The 21,994-nt window shown below is 33.7% G+C and overlaps 1 long non-coding RNA gene across 1 annotated transcript; it reads right to left on the bottom strand.

Annotated features, from left to right (window-relative positions):
* Window positions 1-8,891: 8,891 nt before the first annotated feature.
* Window positions 8,892-10,167, bottom strand: LOC135949318 (uncharacterized). The gene is made up of 3 exons (XR_010575859.1): window positions 9,718-10,167; window positions 9,512-9,646; window positions 8,892-9,455 (listed from the first exon to the last, which is right to left on the bottom strand). It is a non-coding gene; the product is annotated as an uncharacterized LOC135949318 (long non-coding RNA).
* Between the last annotated feature and the right edge of the window lie 11,827 nt (window positions 10,168-21,994).

The raw sequence follows: 21,994 nt of genomic DNA, 5'->3' as shown, positions 1-21,994 counted from the left end.
TCACATTCATTTACAAATTTTTTGATTTGCTTGACCATAGAAGGCCAATACCAGAATTCTCTTACATTATAGAGTGTTTTTGCTACTCCGCCATGAGCAGTGTTATTTTCATGTGATTTTTTTACGATTTCTTCTGTCAATCCACTGGGTAGCCAAATTTTCCAACAGTCCTCTTCATTTTCCGTATCATTTCTATTGAACTTCACTCTTTTATATACAATGTTATCCACTACTTTCAGATCAGGCAATATGTTTTCATTTTGTTCAATAGTTTCTATCAACGTTTGATATTCTTGACATTTGAACTCTTCGGAATTGAAATCTATTATGGCCGTTGGTGATGCAATTTCTTCCACTTCTAGTCTTGATAGCATATCCGGTACTACGTTTTGACTTCCTTTTCTGTGCTCTATGTTAAATTTGTAGCGTTGAAGTTTTAGACTCCAACGAGCTAATCGTCCGTTCAAATCTTGCTGATTCATCAGCCATTTAAGGCTGGAATGGTCAGTAATGACGGTGAAGTCCATCATTTCTATATACTGGCGAAATCTTTCTATAGCTAGAACTACTGCCAGACATTCTTTTTCGGTGGTTGAATAATTTTTCTGTGCAGTGTTTAACTTTCTCGAGAAGAATTCTATCGGGTGTTCCCCATAGTTGTTGTCTTTTTGGAATAGAACAGCTCCTATTCCCACATTAGAGGCATCGCACTGTACATAAAAGGGCTGACTATAATCAGGACTTGTTAAAATGGGTGTAGATACTAATCTTTTTTTTAATTCCTCAAATGAATTTAAGGCTTCCGTTGTCAGAGTGAATCTCGAAGATTTTTTTAAGGTATCAGTTAGTGGTGAGGTTAAGGTTGAAAAGTCCTTTATGAATCTTCGGTACCACCCAACTGTACCGAGGAATTTTCGCACATCTTTTGGACTCTTAGGCGGTTTTATTTTCATTATCGCTTCCGTTTTGCTCATGTCCGGTTTCAGCTTTCCACCACCTACAATATAACCTAAATAACGGAGTTCTTTGTAACAAAACTTCGACTTTTGCATGTTGATTGTTAGTCCAGCAGCAGTGAGCCTATCGCCTACAACTTTTAACATTTGTATATGTGTATCGAAATCTGGAGAAACGATAAGAAGGTCATCGAGATAAACAAATACACGATCTTTCAATTCAGTAGGGATCACTTTATCCATGAGGCGGCAAAGACGTTGGGCAGCATTACACAGTCCGAATGGCATTACTTTGAATTGGTAGTGTGGTCTACCAGGGACTGTAAATGCTGTCTTAGGCCTAGCGGATTCCTCGAGCGGGATCTGCCAGAAGGCATCCTTCAGATCTATCGCCGAGATGTAATGAGTGTCGCCCAGTCGAGCCAGTAATCCATCGATATTTGGTAGTGGATATGCATCTTTTTTTGTAACTTTGTTTAGCTCTCGGGCATCTAAACACAACCGATTCTTATTTGGTTTAATAACAAGCGTAGTCCTATTATTCCAATCAGCGTTAGTGGCAATTTCGATGACATTCAGCTTCAGCATTCGATCTAATTCATCATATGTTAATTTCTGAATAGCAGGGCTTACAGGGTAATGTCGCATTTTCTTCGCCGGTGCGTCACCTGTTTCAATGCTGTGTGTCTCAAGATGTGTTTTCCCTAGTCCATATTTAGTGTAACATCGGAAAGTCAGTTTTACGTTTTCAAGAATCGTGGCCTGTTCTGTTGTTAAATCATGAGTTTTTATATCCTGTTCAGTAATTTCGATCTCATTTATAGTGGCTGTGTTCACGCATATCTTTATACCTAAGCGTTGCCAAAAATCGTACCCTAAAATAAGATCTTGTTTCAGGTCCGGGACGAGATACAACATTATTTCCTCATTTTTATTGCTGCATTGTATATTGATTTTGATCTTACCTATTATAAGGTGTGTTTTACCGTCTGCTGTTTGAATTGACGACTTAAAATCAATGATTGGTGTTTTAATTTTCTCGACATTCTCCAAACAATTTCGTCCTAAACAACTAATTGAAGCACCGCTGTCCATTAGTCCTTTAAGCGTTAGTCCATTTAAATTTACTTCTAAGTAGGGTCTAATATCAGATTCGCTGCTTACAATGGCTGATGCTATTTCCTTTCGCTCATTCTTTCTTTTATTAAATCTTTGCCTGGTTTCACGTGTTCGTTTTTTTAGATTCCAATCTGTATCTTTAAAGATTTCTGCCCTTTTTTTATTATATATTTCCAGCCTAGTTTCATATGGTATTAATTTTTTTAGATGTTTATCTGGACCTTTTTCTTGTGAAGTGAGGATTTCGTTTGGATGTGTATTTGTTGATATAATCTCGAAGTGATCTGTTTGACGTTTACTTTGTTCATTTTTATTTTGGCATGAGGGACATTCTTTTGATGCGTTGTCTGATTGGCTTAGTACATAGGTTAGAAAATTGTCATTTACTGGAGCCGATGTTGTTGTGAACATGTTGGTCCAGTCTTCAACACATTCATTTGGTCGTTTCCCTTACATTTCGGGCAATTTGGGGAAATCACATTGTCGAACCCACACCTATAGCAGAAGAGATTTCGCTGTGTTAGGGTGCAATCGACAAATGAATGTCCTGGCGTCTTACAATTCCAGCATATCAGATGTTTCCCGGGATTATTGGAGTGGTTGATTGCCTCGACCTGGAACTGGCTATTATCTCCGGATATTTCTTCAAAATCCAATTCATTAATTCTCCTCACGACATTAGATTGTTGGCGATAATGTGATCTTTTTGCTAGATTTCGCTCGGCCCTGCGACATTCTTCTAGGAGCTGATCCATAGAGCTAATCTCCATGGGGAAGAGAAGTTGTGCTACTCCATCTTTTAGGTTGTCTTTTACTAGTCTAACTAACTCATATTCCGGAATAGGAAATCGTAATTGATTTTGTAACTTAACTATCTCCGCTATAAACAAATCGGCCGATTCAGAAATATGTTGTCGCCTTTCCATTATTCGTCGTTGAATTTCGAAGTCACTTTCATAACGCCGAAATTTTCTAAGTAAATGATATTTAAGGTGTCCCCATTCACACGATGGATTTTGTCTTCTGAAATCCCAGAACCATTGCTGAGCGTTTCCTGTAACTAGGTGATGAAACCCTTTCATAAACACACTCCATGGACATTGGTAGTCTTCTCTTAAAGATTCTACTCGGAACACAAAATCTTCCACACTGATCGATTGGTTGTTCCCGTCAAACTTAACGCCCCATTTTTATACCCTTCAGCTTCGTGAGAAGGGTATATCTAAGTTTGTCATTCCGTTTGTAATTTCTACATTTTTCATTTCCGACCCTATAAAGTATATATATTCTGGATCCTTATAGATAGCGGAGTCGATTAAGCCATGTCCGTCTGTCTGTCTGTCTGTCTGTCTGTCTGTCTGTCTGTCTGTTGAAATCAATTTTCTGAAGGCCCCAGATATCTCCGGGATCCAAATCTTCAACAATTCTGTCAGACATACTTTCGAGAATTTTGCTATTTAAAATCAGCAAAATCCGTCCATAAATAACGGAGATATGAGCAAAAATCCGAGACAACCTCTGAAAATTTCATCAAAAAACACAATGTATTGCATGCTTTGACAAAAAAACAACAAAACGTATGCTTGGGTGTGCAAGCTTTGTGTATTTGGTTTTTTTTTTGTTTTTTGTTTCTTTTGGCGTTGTTGTTGTTTTTTATACAACTAAACGTTTGTTTAGTTGTGTGTTGGTTTTTTTGACAAAAAAGCAACAAAACGTATGTTTTTGAATGTGCATGCTTTGCGTATTTTGTTTTTTTTGTGTTTTGTTTCTTTTGGCGTTGTTGTTGTTTTTTATACAACTAAACGTTTGTTTGGTTGTGTGTTGGTTTTTTTGACAAAAAATCAACAAATCGTATGTTTGAATGTGCATGCTTTGCGTATTTTGTTTCTTTTGGCGTTGTTGTTGTTTTTTATACAATTAAACGTATGTTTGGATGTGTGTTGGTTTCATTGCCTTGCGTATTTTGTTTTTTCTTTTGGTGTTTTGTTTCGTTTGGCGTTGTTGTTGTTTTTTGTGTTCTTGATAAATTTAGCATGCTGTACGCTGAAAGTGGGCAATGTACATACAGTCAGCGTCAAAAGAAAGTGTACAACTTGTTTTTACATTTAAAACGTTTTATTTACATATTAAAAAACAATTTTTTCTCCAGTTCTAGTATATTTAACAAAACACTTAATTGTTCTCTTGCAATATATAAACAAAAAACTAAACTATTTCAACTGCAACAAAAACAGTAACAACAAAACCAAAAATACTCCATTTTTAACGCGTCAGATAAAAGTGTACACATTTAGAATTGCAATAAGATTTTTCTAGCTACATAAAAAAATATATTGTTATTCTTTATTTTTGCCTAGATTATAATTTTTTGTGGATCTTGCTGCTAGTCTCATGAGATTTTAAGATAGTAGCTTTTCTTGTTTGATCGCGAGAACTTTAAAACCAAAATGGGAAAACAAACTGCAATTGAAACAAGAAAGTAAGTCATAAAATTTAAAAATGAAGGCAAATCGTCACGTGAAATCACCTCTATAATAGGAAGAAGCCATAATACTGTAAAAAAAAAAATTATAGACAAACAAAAAAAATTAGAATTTTAGAAGATCAGCAACGTGCCGGAACACCAAAACGCCTTAACAACCTTGAAATACGATCGATTGTGAGAGCAGTGAAGAAAGTATTCACAGTAAGTGCAGTAAAATTATGCGAAGAATTAATAGATTCGTCTGGAGTGAGAGTTAGTAACAGTACGGTTCGCCGAGCGCTACACCCAAATGCTCTATATGGTGGAGTTCCGAGAGAATAACCCCACATTTCCAAACGAAATAAAGAGCGACTTCGAGAATTCGCAAACAGGTATAAAAACCAAGAATATTGTTTTGGAATAATGTGCTGTTTACGGACGAAAGCAAGTTTGAGATTTTCGGAAGTAAAAAAAGGAGTAAAATTTGGAGAAGCAAAAATCAAGAGTTCGACCAAAAAGCATGGTGGTGGTTAGGTGATGGTGTGGGGGTGTATGGCGGCAAGTGGCATGGGAAAACTCATATTTATTGATAGTTTGATGAGCAAAACCGATTACCTAAACATTCTTATAGAAAATATGGAACCCATCATTAGAAAATTAAATCTAGACCGAACCTGGATCTTCCAACAGGACAACTATCCGAAGCATACTTCTTAACTTGTTAAAGAATGGTTGTTGTATCATACACCGAAACAACTGGAACAACCCCCACAGTCACCGAACATTAATCCCATTGAACATCTGTGGTAGCATTTGGACAGACAGATCGGAAAATGAAATATTACCAGCAATGACTCTCTACACGAAATCCTGCAGGAAGAGTGGTTCAACATCCCAACATCGGTGACATCAAAATTGGTAGAAACAATGCCAAGGAGGCTTGAAACTGTTTTAAAACCCAAAAGATGTCAAATAAAATACTAAACACGTTTTTTGTTCTAATTTCCCTAAACTGTACACTTTCTTTTGACGCGTTAAAAATGGAGTATTTTTGATTTTGTTGTTACTGCTTTTGTTGCAGTTGAACTAGTTTAGTTTTTTGTTTATATATTGCAAGAGAACAATTAAATGTTTTGTTAAATATACTAGAACTGGAGAACAAATAGTTTTTTAATATGTAAATAAAATGTTTTAAATGTAAAAACAAGTTGTACACTTTCTTTAGACGCTGACTGTACATATATACTAATTATAAAAAATAATAATGCATCCACAACAAAGGTGAAGGGTATATAAGATTCGGCATAGCCGAATATAGCACTCTTACTTGTTCCATTTGTAAAGGTGCGTTATGGTTATAGCCGTGAGCGATATTTTGTGACATGTTTTGTGGTGGTGGAGTCTGAAACATTTGATCTGCATATCGATTGTTGTTGTGATTTTGAGAGAAACGATTTTGATTGCTGTTTCTATTTCTAGTTCCCTGCTGGTTTTCAAATGTGGAGTTTTGTTCTGACCTCAATGAATCTCGAATTATTTGTGGAACTATGGCCATGAGATTCTGTTGCACTTGCCTCATGATTGTGGCTTGTGCAGCTCCCACTGATGCGCTAACGTACTCCCGTAATGAAAGTCCACTTCCATTAACTGGCATATCTGGGCTTACTTCCTCGTTGAGCCTAGGCATATGGGTGTTTTGTTGCTGCATGTTGGAGCGTTGTTGGACAATGCCTTGCGCTGTTATGCTGCTATACTCAGGTGATCGGATAGTGCTATTTGTTTCAGGGGATGACGAAGTCTGCGGGCCAATTCCTGGTGGAAATTGCAATGACATAAGTGGTGGTATTTGGGATGCGCTTGTATGAACTATTGGAGAGTTAGTATTAAAAGGAACTTGTTCAGAAGATGAAGTAGTTGTTGTTGTGGTCGAAATGATGGTAGTTGTTGGCGTAATTATATTAGTATACCTGTTAGCTGCTAGCCGGTCAGATTTTCTAGTAATTTGTGTATTATTTGGCCTGTTTGCCATACCGTTACACTAAACTGACTTCAAGAACTATTTTTCTATTACCCTCAAAATCTATGTTTGCTTAACACTTAGCAATACGCAGTTCACAAAGTAATGAAACAGACTCTATATACAAACTCTGTGGAGGCAAAAAGCTATATGAAAGGAACAGTATAACCTGGATAGAAATGTCAGACTTCAAATTCGAAAAGTGAAATGATTTAAGATTGATTGCTCTCAAACGTTTCCCTTAATTGAGAAGTATATATGTTAAAAAATTGTTTTATTAATTATCTTCAGTTTTATTTTAGTAGTTTTAGAATAAACAAAAACATAAGACACATTAGCACAATAACAGTAATACAAATAGTAACAACTTTTATAATTAGAAATATAATAATATAATTAGTAATAAATAGCCACACTATAAATAAAAACAATATAAATAACAATAATAATTTATAATACAGTAGAATTAGAAATAGTTAGAAATCTATAACAAATATTACGACAGTAGCAATGATACTGAGTTTTTAATGTATATATATTTTCTTTCTTTTTAGGTAAGTAAGAGTTGATAAAAATTCGTTGGTTTTGTAGATCCGTGTACGAGGCAATTGTGTGGTTAATTTTATACATCTCCTGTATCTGAACAAACTTTTTTTTATTCTTAATATTGATTGTCTTCTAGAACTAAGTTGTAGAAAAAATAATATTTCTGAATAACATTTGTAACGTTTGTTTGTAAATTTTAATCATAACGTTTTGTATCTAAACAAAACGTAATAAAATTTTTGAACCATATCAATAAGTTGTTTTTATTCTATAAGATAAATTTTAGTCCATGGTTTGTTAAACAATTTTGGCAGAACAAAACAAAAAGAAACTATTAAGTATTCAAATTTGAACTTCTCACTTAAAATTTAGTCGCGATTGGATACTAAGCTTTATAGCCCTTCGGACCAAGACATAAGAAATTTAAAATGATGTGATTCAAATTTGGATGACTCTGAGTAGTAAGTTACTTTCCTAATTTCGTTGCGACACAGGCATGGTACTGGTGTACCTTCCGGGACAAACGAAATATAAAAATATAACTTTCCACAAGGTAATAGTATTTTTCGAAATGCTCGAACGTTGGGCGCCAAAATGTAACGACTTTTTTTGTTTGAAATGACAGACCTGGCACGCTGGTGGTTGCTGCGGCATAAGCTCGTCGGATGTGTAGATTCGTTGTCTGTCAGTTTGTCGTTTACATTTAAAATTTATCGTGCCAAAGTTAAATAAACGTTAGTTAAGTTCCGTGTTAGTGGAAACACTTTTGAGCAGGAAAACCGTGAGCTATGTTCTTGATATGTTCTAGGAGGAAGTGAGTAAGGACTGTGGTGTAGTTGTCCTAGAAGACGGCCCACCCCAATTGACTTATTTCAGTCAACCATGACATCTTAATTTGTCTAAAGGTTCATTAAGATGTCCCAAATTAATTATTATTTACCACATTATCTCTACTTCTCTACTTGCCCAACATAGGAAAAACTGTTTCAATACATTATTAACTTAAAAATATATAGATACATTTTATTTTTGTTTTCTTTTTAGTTTACACAAATTTAAATTAACAATTATTACATGCATACAAAAAAATTGAAAATAAGTATAAAAATGTACATATATCAAATATGTGTATACTTTTAAATATAATGAAAAATAAAAAAATAATTACCAATAGTAATAAACATTTATGTACATATAATTGTTTTTAATCTCTGTTAATTTTGAACATTATTTTTAATATTTTTTTAGTTTTCGAAATCAGTCAATTATATTTAAATATATGTATATCTAGATGAATATTCCTTTGTTATATTGTATATTTTCATGTATTTACTCATACATTTATGTTAGTTTTGTGTTTCTGTTATATAAGTTTGTTTATATCTTTTTTTTATATTTTATTTATTATTATTCGATTATATATTTATTTTATTATTTTTATATTATGTTTATTTATATTATTATATTTCTTCACTTATTAATTTTATCTTTATGGGTTTATTTTATTATATTTATGTTAGTTTTATTATTCTTTTATATAAGTTTATTTATATTTTATTTTTATATGGTTTATTTTATGTGATTTTAGTTATTTATTATGGTATAGGTAAGTATTAATATTTTTATTTATTGTAATTATGGTATTATATTACATTTGCATATGTATATTTCTATATATTATTTATTTTTTTTTTTTTATATGTAGATATATTTTTTTTTATCTTCATTGGTTTGTTTGTTAGTTTTTCTTTTGTTATACATATAAATATACACTATAATTTTTTTATAGTATCGTTTTACCTAACTATTAATTAAAGCTTGATTTATATATTAATGGTTAAGTAGGTATAAGTACATATATAAGCATATATTTATCCCTACATATCTTTCAATGTATATTTGCTTCACATATATATTTATACCTAGGCATGTATAAATCTATAGACCTGTATATATTAGGGTGCTATACATGCATATTTTGTTTTAGTTTTGTATTAATGAAATATTTATATATTTTATTAATTCTTAAACATATTCTAAATTGATTAGTTTTGTCTATTTATTTCTCATCAAAGATTGTTAATTTAAACTCTCAGGGTTAGTTTATCAGGTAGTTTATATAATACCCACTGTATTTTATCGTGGAATGTATTTTGTTTTTATGCATAAGCCTTTACGGTTGGTGTATTTGCTACTATAGAGATTTTAGAACTTAGTTAATACTCACTCGGGATATTTAGTAAGGTGGGCGATTGTTGGTAGATGGAGTTGTTTTTAATTTCTTCTATACACAGTGTTGCCTGAGTTTTATTGTTGTTTCTCATTAATCACCACAGCGTACTACTTAAATATCCTACATTGAATTGTGTTTAAATACAAATCTTTTAAATGTATTTCATTAAAGCTTACCCGAGGAATTTTCTACCGGCTTATACGTATATATATTGCGTAAATATCTTGGTGCAAAATAAAAATATTTAATTTCTTTTTAGGTTTCTTTATTTTTTTTATCAGAAATTGCTGTCACATTCCAAGGATTTAAATCTATCAAATGGAGTTTGAAAATTAAAATCTCTAATGAGATATTTCTCAAATTCATAGTATTAAAAACTCACCAATTTGTTATAGTATTCGTTGATATTTTAATATCAATTTCATATAATTTAGGTAAAAGTTTAATACTGTGAATGTCCTTAGATTCCCTTTGGTTTTACCTACGTAGAGTTTTACAGATTTCCTTAAAATTTTTCTCTTATATATAAGTGTGTCAACAAGTATAGGTATAACCAAAAAGAAATTAATTTACAGGATATAGAAGACACGTCTCCATCGTGTCAAATACTACAATTTTAGCAACTATGTTTTTTCTATTTTAAACATTGGCAGGAATGTTTTTGTTATCATTTCGCAATGGATGACAAGAACAACACGCAAAAGAAGAAGTGTCATTTTTTTTCATTGTTGTTTTGATTAAGTTTTATTTTAATTTGTGAAGTGCCAAAATTTGTGTAAAAATAAATTTAAATTAAAAGAATATTAAAACAGAGCAGAAGTGTGTGGTCATCACAATTCCAACATGGAACTCAGGCAGTTGCCGGCAAACGAAACCCTGGCACCCAGAAGATTTAAACGGTATACACATTCAGAACTAGCTGATAAGTATAAATTACTTATCATTCTAAAATTCGATTTAAGTTATCTTAGGTACTGACTTAAGATAATTAACACCCCACCTCTGTAAATTAAATTACTCATTGTCATTTTGTTGACAGGTGTAATAATAAAGGGAACTTAAAAAAAAATCTTTCCATAAAATTGGTCGAATTTCGGCCACCAGGCGATCCTAGTACATATTGTTACGAAAGTGTACTTGAATTTAAATATAACGGATTTAACGACTGCACGGTGGTCAATACGGGCTGTAACGGACGAAATGAACTTTTACTTTCAAGAAAACTATTTGCTACCTATGGTTCCGGCTGTGCTCAGGGATAATGGGGTGGAGATCTTGTTTCCCGAAAATAAAATGCACATTACAAATAATTTAAAGATATAGGTAGCTCTACTATTTTCAATACTGATACAAAATAACATGAAGACAAATCAAAAATTATAAGCAATAAAAAAAATAACCAAAAATAATAATAAAGTGAAGCATACCAAGAAAGGAAGTTAGATGGTATTACCCCCTGTGGTTCTTAACCCAACCCTACCTTTGCTATCTTCACCTAGTATAATATAAGATAGCCCAAACTCATGAAATTAGCTGCTTTTTTAAATCTTTCGTGGAATTAAAAAAATCATATTTAATTCAATATTCAAAATTAAGACAACAATAGTGAAAATGTTTGTTGGGTGTTAACAAAGTTATAACAAAAAGAATAAAAAAACTATATTGTTAATAGTAACAAACGTTATTAACATTAAATATATTTAGAAATTAAAGTGTTAAATCAGCAACATAAATATCTTAACATCTAACATTAATGTTAATAACATATATAAAAAAACAATTAATAAAGTTTAAATGATTATGTTAATGTTAATTTAAAAGAAAATTATTCAAACAATATTAATTTAACATGTAAATCAAATATTGTGTTAATGTGTGTAAATAAAATGAGAAATAGAATAAATTAAATAAAAACAATACACTCACCAAAAGATGGATCCGATGTTACAGCAGGCCTGTTGTCCATGGATTTGAAATTTTGAATTTTTACGTAGTTTTAAAATTCTTTTCTCATTTTTTTAATGTGTCAAAAATGTAATATTAAATTTAAAAATGTATGTTTTTGTTTTTGTGTTTAAATTTGTTAACAGACAGACATGTTTAAAATAAATTTAAAATATTGAAATATACAAAACAAAAAAAAATGACAAACAAATTATAGAAAACAATCAAAATTTAAAAAAATTTTAGGAAAACAAAATTTTAATTTAAAATGTTTTATCCATTATTCAATGTCAATTCAAATTATTATAACTTAATGTTATTTGACTTGTCCAGGTTATAAAGGTCTTATCCAGGTTATGAAAGTCTTGTCCAGGTTATAAAGGTTTGATGTCAACCAAATGTCTCAAAAGTTAAACTTTAATGTGTTATTAGAAAGTTTTATAATTCTTAAAAATTCTTGATCTTGATGGAAGATCAATGATAAAATTGTTGAAGAAAATTTGACTTGATTGGAAGTTGTATGGTTAGAGGTGTAATAAATAGTTTGAGGGATGCAGGAATAGATAAGATAAAAATTTTCGACCCAAATGTATTTGCCCTTGATACAATTTTGTCCGAATGGTTAGTTTGTTCTTTCCTTGTTTCCCTTATTGGGAAACTGAACCTTTTACCACAGGAATAAGTTGTTCAATTCTTAAAATTCCGAAATTGAATATCCCACCAAATAGAATCTAAAACAAAAATTTAGAAATCCAACCATAAATCTAACAGAACAAAATTTTGAAAAAAGAAACTTCTAAATTATCTTACCAATATCCAATTTTCACTCCTAAAATCTCCTTTCTTCCAAGCTTATTATTTAATATTTTCAAAATTCCAACAAAAAAAATCAAATTATTTGCCACGAACTAATATTTTCAACAGACTATTTTATAATGAAAATTTCATATACGTACACAAATTTTTTCTATTTCAAATGAAAATAAAATCAATGCAATGAGACCAAATATTATTTTTAAATATACCCAATAAACATTATAAAAGAAATTAGACCTCACAGGGCCAAAAATCCATAACTTCTTTATTTCTTCATAAAAATGTTTGAAATTTGGTATTTGTATTATGATTAACATAACCGATCGATCGATAAATATTTTGATGTTCAAATACAGGGTTTGGACAAAAAAGCATGGACGTCCTAAAAGTATCAAAAAAATTTCAAATAAATGGCTGAAATGTGATCGAAAAAAATATTGGTCATTCAAATTTCGGATTACATATACAAGGTTTGGCCAAACAATCACGGACATTTTAAAAGCATCGAACAAATTAGGTTATTCATGTAAATGCCTGAAATTTAGTCCAAAAATGAAAAATAGCATAAGTGATTGAAAAAATGGTCGTACAAATTTCGGAATACATATACAGGGTTTGGCCAAACAATCATGGACGTTTTGAAATTATCGGAAAAGTTAGGTTATTCATTGAAAAAATTTCGACATACAAATACATGGTTTGGCCAATTCAGCATAGACGTAAATAACTCTCAAACTTACATAATTTTTGAATTGATTTGTAAAATATGAAGGCACTGAAATCGTTCTGGTTATTGGAATGGCAGATAATTGCAGCTGAAATTTATAGTAATTACTCTTGATACTTTATAGTATTAGATGTAATTTACACTTAACCTCTAATAGCCCCATTTAATTTGTTCCGGCCTTTCAAACTTTTTTTAAATGATTTTCTATAGATTTTTTTTTTATACGTTTATTATAATATTATTCCTGCCTTTAATTTCTAGGCCTTATAATATGTAATTAAATCTTTAAACTAAACAATTATTGTTCTCTCAATTGAGAATCATATTTGGAAAATTAGATGAGTGGTAAATCAGCTCTACGCAGCCTTGAGCTGTCTTGAGTTACAGTAAGTAGCCTTGCGAACGGGTTCGGTTGATGATGTAATTTTGATATATAAGCTTCACGAGTTTTTCTGAATTCATCCTTGACCAAGGGTACATCTAAGTCTCTGTGGATGTTCTCGTTTCTTATGTACCATGGAGCTCCCGTCATGGTTCTAAGAATTTTGGATTGTGCCCTCTGTATAAGATCTATACTGGTATTGCTTGCTGTTCCCCATAATTGGATTCCGTATGTCCAAATTGGTTTTAAGACTGTCTTATACAGGATGACTTTGAAGTTAAGGATTAATTTCGATTGGTGGTGGATTAACCAGTGTAATTTAGAAGCTTTTATTTTCATGTGGAGCCGCTTGGCTTCTATGTGCCGACGCCAAGTAAGACGTCTATCTAAATGAATGCCAAGGTATGTAACGTGGTCAGACTGTGGGATGTTCACACTGTTTAGTGTCACTGGTGGACAATTTCCTCTCCTAAGTGAAAACGTTATGTGCTTGCTTTTAATTTCGTTCGCTTGTATTCTCCAATTTTTTAACCATGTCTCCACGTGCCTGAGATAATTATCAAGGTTTCTAGATGCTACATTTAAGTCCACATGAGAACTAAGAATTGCAGTGTCATCTGCAAAGGTGGAAATGCCCAGGAACCATCAGATTTTCTTATCGGACTTTGACCCTCTACCGGTGGCTTAATATTCTTAGCTGCCTTCCAAAGGGAGAAGTTTGTGTGCTTAGTACTGGTTAAACTTTCAATATAGTTTCGATTTCTGCGATCCTCTTCAGACTGAAGGGCTCTTTTTAATTTCTTGCTTGCAATGGACAGCCTCTGCTTAGCAGCAGGGGATCTGTTGTGTTTCCAATCTCTTCTACATCTCCTCTTTTCGAGGAGGAGTCTATTAATTTCTGCATTAGAAATACACATTTTAGGATTAGGAGGAATTTGGCACTTAGAGTGATCAAAGGTCGAAAAGATAAGAGACTTGAAGTCTCTGATACAATCATTGATATCTTCCTCACACTGTATGTTACATTCAGTATAGATTTAAAACTAGTTCCTAATCACTTCACTTATATATAAAAAGAACACGCAAAAGCTCCTTAATAACTACATGGAATGGTTAACTGATAACTATTTTATAAAAACATGTGCTAATTTGCAAAAAAAACTTAAAAAATGCACCGGATACTTCGATTCAAAAGTAAAAAAATCACATTTTTATAAAATTAAAATGAAAAAACTTTGACTTTACAGCACTATAAATGGCCACATAGTTACTTTATAGCCAAAATAATAATGATACTTTATATTCTGAAGTATTAAGAAAAATTTACCATCAACATTTTATAAAAATTAAAAAACCATTTTTGGCCGGAATTTACCACCGTGGTTTAAAGTTGCATAATGTTTAGTGTTTATAAAAAACTGGTTTGTCGGATAACCGGGGACTTCGAAAAAACCGGTTAACCAACATACATGTAAGTGAAGAAAACATAAAATGTCCAATTAAGAATACACAGCTTTAAATTTTTTCGTAGTCTAAAAATTGAATTGATTGAATTTATAGTTCTTTTTCTATTCTAAAACTAATTTTATTTAGATTAAACTTTAATGTAACAAACAATTATAAATTTACGTTATGAGAAGTGTTTTCTACATCTGTAGCAGCAAAGACAACGCGAGGAATAATTTCTTGTTTTCTTCTACTTTCTTCTCTGATGTTTTGCCAGACTCATTACCTTCACGAGCTGACAGTCGTGAAGAGAGAATTATCTGTCATTTAAATAATTTTCCAGCAATTTGTAACGACACGTTTTCGCTCTCGGCTGGGGTATACTCGCCGGTGCCAGTGGTTCAGTACAAAAATTTATTTTTGCGGGTTGTGAAAGAAAAAAATATAATGGGATTTCAATAAAACGTTATAATATTTATTTCTCTTAAATTATCTCTTAAGCGACTCTCTCTAGCAGTTCCCTCTTATACACCACAAAAGTTTTGTAAACGGTATAATCACCGTACAAACAATATATGTGGTTAGCCGACAGTGTATCAATAGGCAAGCGCACCGAAGCGGTATAACCACCAGACGCTTTAGCTTCTCAATACTCTGGGGTTGGGCTAGTGAATATTGTTAGACGGGAACAACGAAGCGGTATAACCACCAGAAGTTTCCTGCTTCACAATAGCTCACTCTTATGCGAGTCTCTCTAGTAGTTTACTCTTTATCACCACAAATGTCTTGCAGGCGGTATAACCACCGTACAAACAATATGTATGGCTAGCCAACAGTGTATTAATAGGCAAGTGCAACGAAGCGGTATAACCACCAGATGCTCTAGCTTCTCAATACTCTGGGGGTGGGCTAGTGAATATTGTTAGACGGGAACAACGAAGCGGTATAACCACCAGATGCTCTTGCTTCACAATATTTCACTTATAAGATTAATCCGGTGCAGGCGGTATAACCACCGTACAATGATTAGTCTTACCTAAGCGAGAACTGGGCGCAGACTGCCTTTTCATATGAACACAACTCGCCTTTTATACACTTTTGTCTACCATAGTTGTTGTTGTCTTACATTTTATGTTAGTTGTAGCAAATAGTAGTATCTTAACTTTAGAGTTGTATTCTATAGTACGATCTCTGTCCTAATTGTAATTATTCACATATAGATGGCGACACTTATACATAATACGTTAATTTCAAACAATACGTTAATTTCAAACAGAACAAACATTACTTCAACTTTAATTATAAACCAAAAGAAATTAAATGATATAAAAACAAATAATAATTCAATTATAAAAATAAATAGTTGTATGGTAAAAACGAGGGACGACTTTTATCCTTACAGTCCCTCCGTACTTCGCCAAACAAATGAGTTCTTCTATATTAGCTGGGCTTGAACCTTTCCACTCTTCGCCACAATTACCCGGTACGTTCTGTCTCCTATCTGCTGCAAAAACTTGTAGCGCTGACCAATCTTTCGAGTTTGGAGTAATTTGTTTATTTTATTTTGTAGTTCTTGAGGCATCTGTGCTAACTCGTCAATTTCTGTGGATATGTTAACAGTTTGGCTTATGATGTGTGATGATGTGGTGGGCTCAATCTCGCTGCAAAAACTTGGCTCTGATGAGATGTCTTCAAAATGCTCTTTACGATTACATGGGGGTGTCGTAGTGGGTGTATATGTTGGTGGGGAGTTATTTGATGGTAATTTTGGTGATAATGTTATAGATGATGTTGGTGATGTTGAAGTAGATGATGATGAAGTAGATGATGATGAAGTAGATGATGATGAAGTAGATGATGATGAAGTAGATGATGATGAAGTAGATGATGATGAAGTAGATGATAATTCTGACTTCTCTATTTTTGGCTGGTTTATTTGGGTTACATGGGATTCTGGTGACCTTTTAGGTGAAAAATACGGTATGTGCGTTACTTCAGATTTTGTGGAACTTTCTGATGAGAGGTTGATAAAAACTAGGGTGGGTGACGCAAACAGGCTGATGTATGGTGTGACAGGTGACGACTGTCCCGATGTACTTTGCGATAAAGTGGTGGTACCTTGTGTTTGTTCGAAAGTTATAGTAGGTCTAGGTGACACTTCTATCCAGGATACGTTCGATGAGGATGATGATACTGCTTCTATGGATCTTCGACGGCAGCCCTCGATTGGTATTACTGTCTCTTGCTTATTTTGATCTATCCAAAATCGATAAGTGACTGTCCTCTCGAACCCAATATGCCCACAGAAGTTGTGACATCTTTTATCTGTTACATCGATAGTAACCCATCCCTGTCTTTTACGTGGAGTTTCGGACATATCGCTTTGACTATCCGAAGACAATGGTGATGGTTGTCTCAAGTCGACGGTATTGTCGAACGTACCAAAGTTGGACCGAAAAATTTCATCAATTTCGTTGTAGTCTATGGGGTCGGATCTTTGTGGTGTTTCCGCCGCCTGTTCACTACTTGTTCCGCACTCACGATCACTCGGAGGAGAGTATCTCTCATTGTTATGTCTTCCGGGGGTTGGTGCTACATCCGGCTCATCTTCGGTAGGACTAAACCATGGAATATCATCAGATTCACTAACGACTGTCTGTTGGTTTATGTGTTCGAGATTAATTCCTGGGGTAGGAGGCAACTCATTTTCGGTATCTTCTCGGGGTGGAGTGTTAATATCTTCTGTGTCCTCATCTGATATTAAATTAATTTCATCTCCATCTTTCAATGGTTGTGTTGGTTGTGAAGACTAGTCTTCAGCTTTTGTTGTTGATTTGGCGGTTGTATATGATTTGGCGGTGCTTAAGCGGTAAAAAGTGCTGGTCTTCTTTTGTGGTTTTTCGGTGGGGTTGTTTTTGTTGCTTCTGCACCGTTTGCTTGTGGTTGGGAGGTCATCGTCTAGGTATATCATTCTTCTCCTCTTACTATTTTCTTCTTCCACTTTCTGGCGAAACTTTTTGGAAGTCGCCTCAAATCTATCATCGCTTGCCATTTTTCTTTATATTTCTAGTGTTGTTTCTAAGTAAAATAATTAAACAGAAAAAAATACATTTAATTAGTACTACGAATTGTTATGTTATAAAGGGTTTTATTTCACTCAAGTGGACGTTTCTTATATTTTTATTTTTCAAATCTTGTATCTTCAATATAACTGGTGATACGAAAGATTTTACAATATACTTCGCTGCAAAACTATCTACCGCTTTCGATAGAGGATGTTGTCTAATTAAGACTAAGTCGCTTATTTTGGGTTTCCACACTCTTCTTCTTAAATTATAATAACGTTTCTGGTCTTCGAATGCTCTTGCCATATTTCTTTTTACTATCTCGAAAACTTCTTTCATTTGAACTTGGCGTTCTTCTGGATTTACTGTCATAACACCTGTACCAATAGTAACTTCGTCATACAACGCTTTCGGTAGTCTTGGCTCTCTTCCTTGAGTGATGAATGCTGGTGAATAACCGGTTGTGTCTGATACGCTTGTGTTCATAGCCAACATTATTTCTGGTAGCAATTCGTCCCATCTGTTGTGTTGTTCACCCGAGAACTGAGCTATCATTGTTTTTATAGTACGATTTGCTCGTTCTGTTGGGTTTTCTTGAGGAGTATAAGGTGCAGTAAATTGATGGTGGACTCCTAATTCTTCTAATACTCGTTTCACAATTCGTGATGTAAACTGGGTACCATTATCTGTTATAAGGACTTTTGGGATCCCATATCGCGCAAGTATCCGCTCACGAAAAGCTTTGGTAACTCCTTCAGCTGTGGCCTTTAGCATTGGCACTAATTCACTCCATTTTGAGAATTTGTCAAAAATTACTAGTAACATTGTATTACCGTGTTTAGTCCTTGGCAATGGACCTACAAAATCAGCACAAATAACAGACCAAGGTTCATCTGGAATATTTGTTAACATCTGTCCAGCAGGCTTCTGTTGATTTAGCTTGTACCTTTGACAAGACTGACAGCGACGAACATATTTGATAATATCTCGACTCATACCAGGCCAATAATAACGACTGGCAACTCGGTTTATAGTTTTTCGTATACCCAAATGACCAGCTGCAGCACTATCATGATTTTCTTCTAAAACGCGTGTTCTGCAGGGTGTGGGTACGCATAGCTTTCATGGTGTTTCTTCTGCATTCGTTGTGTTTCGTTGAAAACGACGATATAGTTGATTATCAATTATTGTATAATCTGGGTACTTTTCCGAATTTGTATGTATTTTGTTGATAAGTTTTTTGATCCATTTACACTCTTGTGTTTTTGGTTGTGCACAATTTGCTATGTTAGCAGTTTCTACTGGATGACGTGATAACGCATCGGCGACGACGTTGTGTTTTCCCTTTCGGTATTGTATCGAGAAATTGAATTCCTGCAACTCGAGTGCCCAACGGGCTAATCTTCCTGTGGGACTATCGATCGAATTAAGCCATTTGAGTGCCAGGTGGTCTGTAATTACGATAAATTTGTATCCTTCTAGATAAGCGCGCATTTTTCGTATACCCCAAATTATGGCCAAACATTCTTTCTCAGTGGTCGAGTAGTTTTTCTCCGCTGGATTTAAATGGCGACTAGCATAAGCTATTACACGTTCTTCTCCATCGAATTCTTGAGTTAATACGGCTCCTAACCCATAATCACTCGCATCGGTTTGTAAACTAAATGTTTTGGTAAAGTCTGGACATGCTAGTACTGGCGCTTCAGTAAGTTTGGTTTTAAGTAATTCAAAGGACTGTTGCTGTTCGGTTTCCCACTTCCAATGTTTTCCTTTCTTCAATAATCGAGTTAAAGGCTGAGATATATTTGAGAAATCTGGCACAAATCTCCTGTACCATGAAGCAACTCCTAAAAATCGTCTTACGTCTCGAATGTTCATTGGTGTTGGTATTTGAGCTATGGCCGCGACTTTATCTGGATCTGTTTTTATTCCGGTTACACTCACTACATGTCCTAAATATTTTGTTTCATGTTTAAAAAAATTGCATTTATCCACATTTATCTTAAGATTCGCTTTTCTCAATCTACAAAAAACTTCTTTTAAATTTTGTAGATGATCAGAGATGGTTTTTCCAATAACTATTATATCATCAAGATAGGCAAACGCGTATGGTTCCATATCTGCTCCTATTACCGAATCTAAAGCTCTTTGGAAAGTTGCGGGTGCTGAATGTAATCCGAATGGCATTACTCGCCATTGGTATAATCCACGACCTGGGACTGCAAAAGCTGTATACTTTTTACTATTTTTATCCATCGGGATTTGCCAATAACCATTTTTAAGGTCTAGACTACTAATATATTTGGCATCACGTAATCGATTTAAAATACTATCAATACGGGGTAAAGGATATGCATCTGGTACTGACCTGAGGTTTAACTGTCTGAAATCCATACAAGTTCTCCACGAACCATTTTTCTTCTTTACTAGGGTAATCGGGAAACTATACGGACTATTTGAAGGCTCGATGCATCCTAGTGCGATTAACTGGTTTATTTCGGCATCAATTATTTTCTGCATAGCTCGATTTTTTGGACCGTAACTAATTTTAATTGGACGTGGGTCGGTAATAATAATTTTGTGAGTTGTTATTGTTGACAAACCATGTAATTCTTGAAACTTCGGTAATTCTGTTTCTAGGAAGTTGTTGATAATTCGTTGATCTTCTTCGTTTATTTTGGGGTCTTTATTATTAAGAGTTTCTTTGTCTTCCGCATCTTCAATTGCATTAAATTTAACATCTGTTTTTGAAACATCTAGGGTTAATCCAGCCACTTGAATTGTTGTATTAAAAAGGCGTAAAAAATCTAATCCTATGATAACATCTTCACTAGTTTCTGGCATTAGCAGGAAACGACATTTTTTTGTAAGCTTTCCTAAAGTAACTTCGTACTCCACAGCTTTTGAAATTGTTTTAGTAGAACCATCTGCTAATAGCACATCTATTTCTTCATTAATATATACTGGGTTACTAGATATAACTTTAACGTAATCTTGTCGCATAAAACTTCTACTGGCTCCGGTGTCAATTGTTGCTTTATGTAATTTGCCATTTAATATTACTGTTGCACTTAAACGCGTATCTTCACTATGGAGACTTGTTCTATTTTGTGAGGGCTTCTTTCTTGGAGGCTCGTTCTCCCTCAATTCCGACGGCCTCCGGGGACGTTTCCCGAACGGTTTCTATCTTCATGGGGACAACTTGATGTAAAATGACCATGATTTCCACATCGATAACAATTATTTTGTTGTCCATGGCGAGGGTTGTTACTCATTACACGTGGGTTTTCCACTCGAACGGTTGTGGTTGTTGTTGTGATACTCTCTAAATCTTCTGCTAATGAAATCAATTCTGGTAATGTGGAAAAATCTTTTCTCCGAATGTATAGTTGATAGTCTGGAAGGGCATTTCGAAAAATTCGCTGCAATTTTTGCTCCTCCGACATATCTGCATGACGCATCAAATTCTGGATTGCTAACACATAATTTTTAAAAACTTCTCTAGGTCGCTGAACTCTCTTTCGAATTTCATCTTCTAATTTTTCGAAATATCTGGCAGGAAGAAAGAACGATAAGAAATCTGTTTTAAAAGTATTCCATACTTGCCAATGTTTGTTATTGTTTCTAAACCATACGAGGGCATTTCGCTCTAAGAATTCAGGCATAATTCTAGGTATCTGGTTTAATGGTAAATCATAAATTTCTGCGAGTTCTTCAATACGCTCGACAAATTCTATGGGATCACGACCACCATCATATGAGAGACCCCATTTCCTGACATGCTCAATTAAATTTGGCTTTAATTCGGTCGATGTACGGGATGGAACTGGTACTGTTGTAGGTTGATGCATATTTGCTGAATTATTTTCATTTTTAACTGGTGATGATGTTGAAGTGTTTTTTGTTGTAGGTAACACTAATGTGTTTTGCGTTTCATATTTTTCTTGGATCACTAACAAACGTTGTAATCTATCTGCATCATGTTCACTGCCTAAAAATTTCGCGAACCTTTTTCTCATTTCATCTACCGTACCGACTGTTTCTAATTTAAATTCACTTAGCAACGACACTAATTCATCGCGTTTTAACGCGTAGCCCCAACTCGTTCTTAACATTATCTTTTTTTTTTTTTTTACTTATTGTCTTTCTCCTTTAATTCGTTTTTCGTTACTGTTTCTTTGTTATTTTTACCGTTCACTCGTTATTATTTTATTTTTTTTTGTTCAACACAGTTATTTTCTACTTTCGTTCATTCACTCGTTATTATTTAACACAGTTC

This window comes from Calliphora vicina, chromosome 1 (genome assembly GCF_958450345.1).
Source record: "Calliphora vicina chromosome 1, idCalVici1.1, whole genome shotgun sequence".
NCBI lineage: Eukaryota > Metazoa > Arthropoda > Insecta > Diptera > Calliphoridae > Calliphora > Calliphora vicina.
The sequence above is the reverse complement of the archived record's forward strand: the minus strand, read 5'-3'. Positions and strand labels throughout refer to the sequence as shown.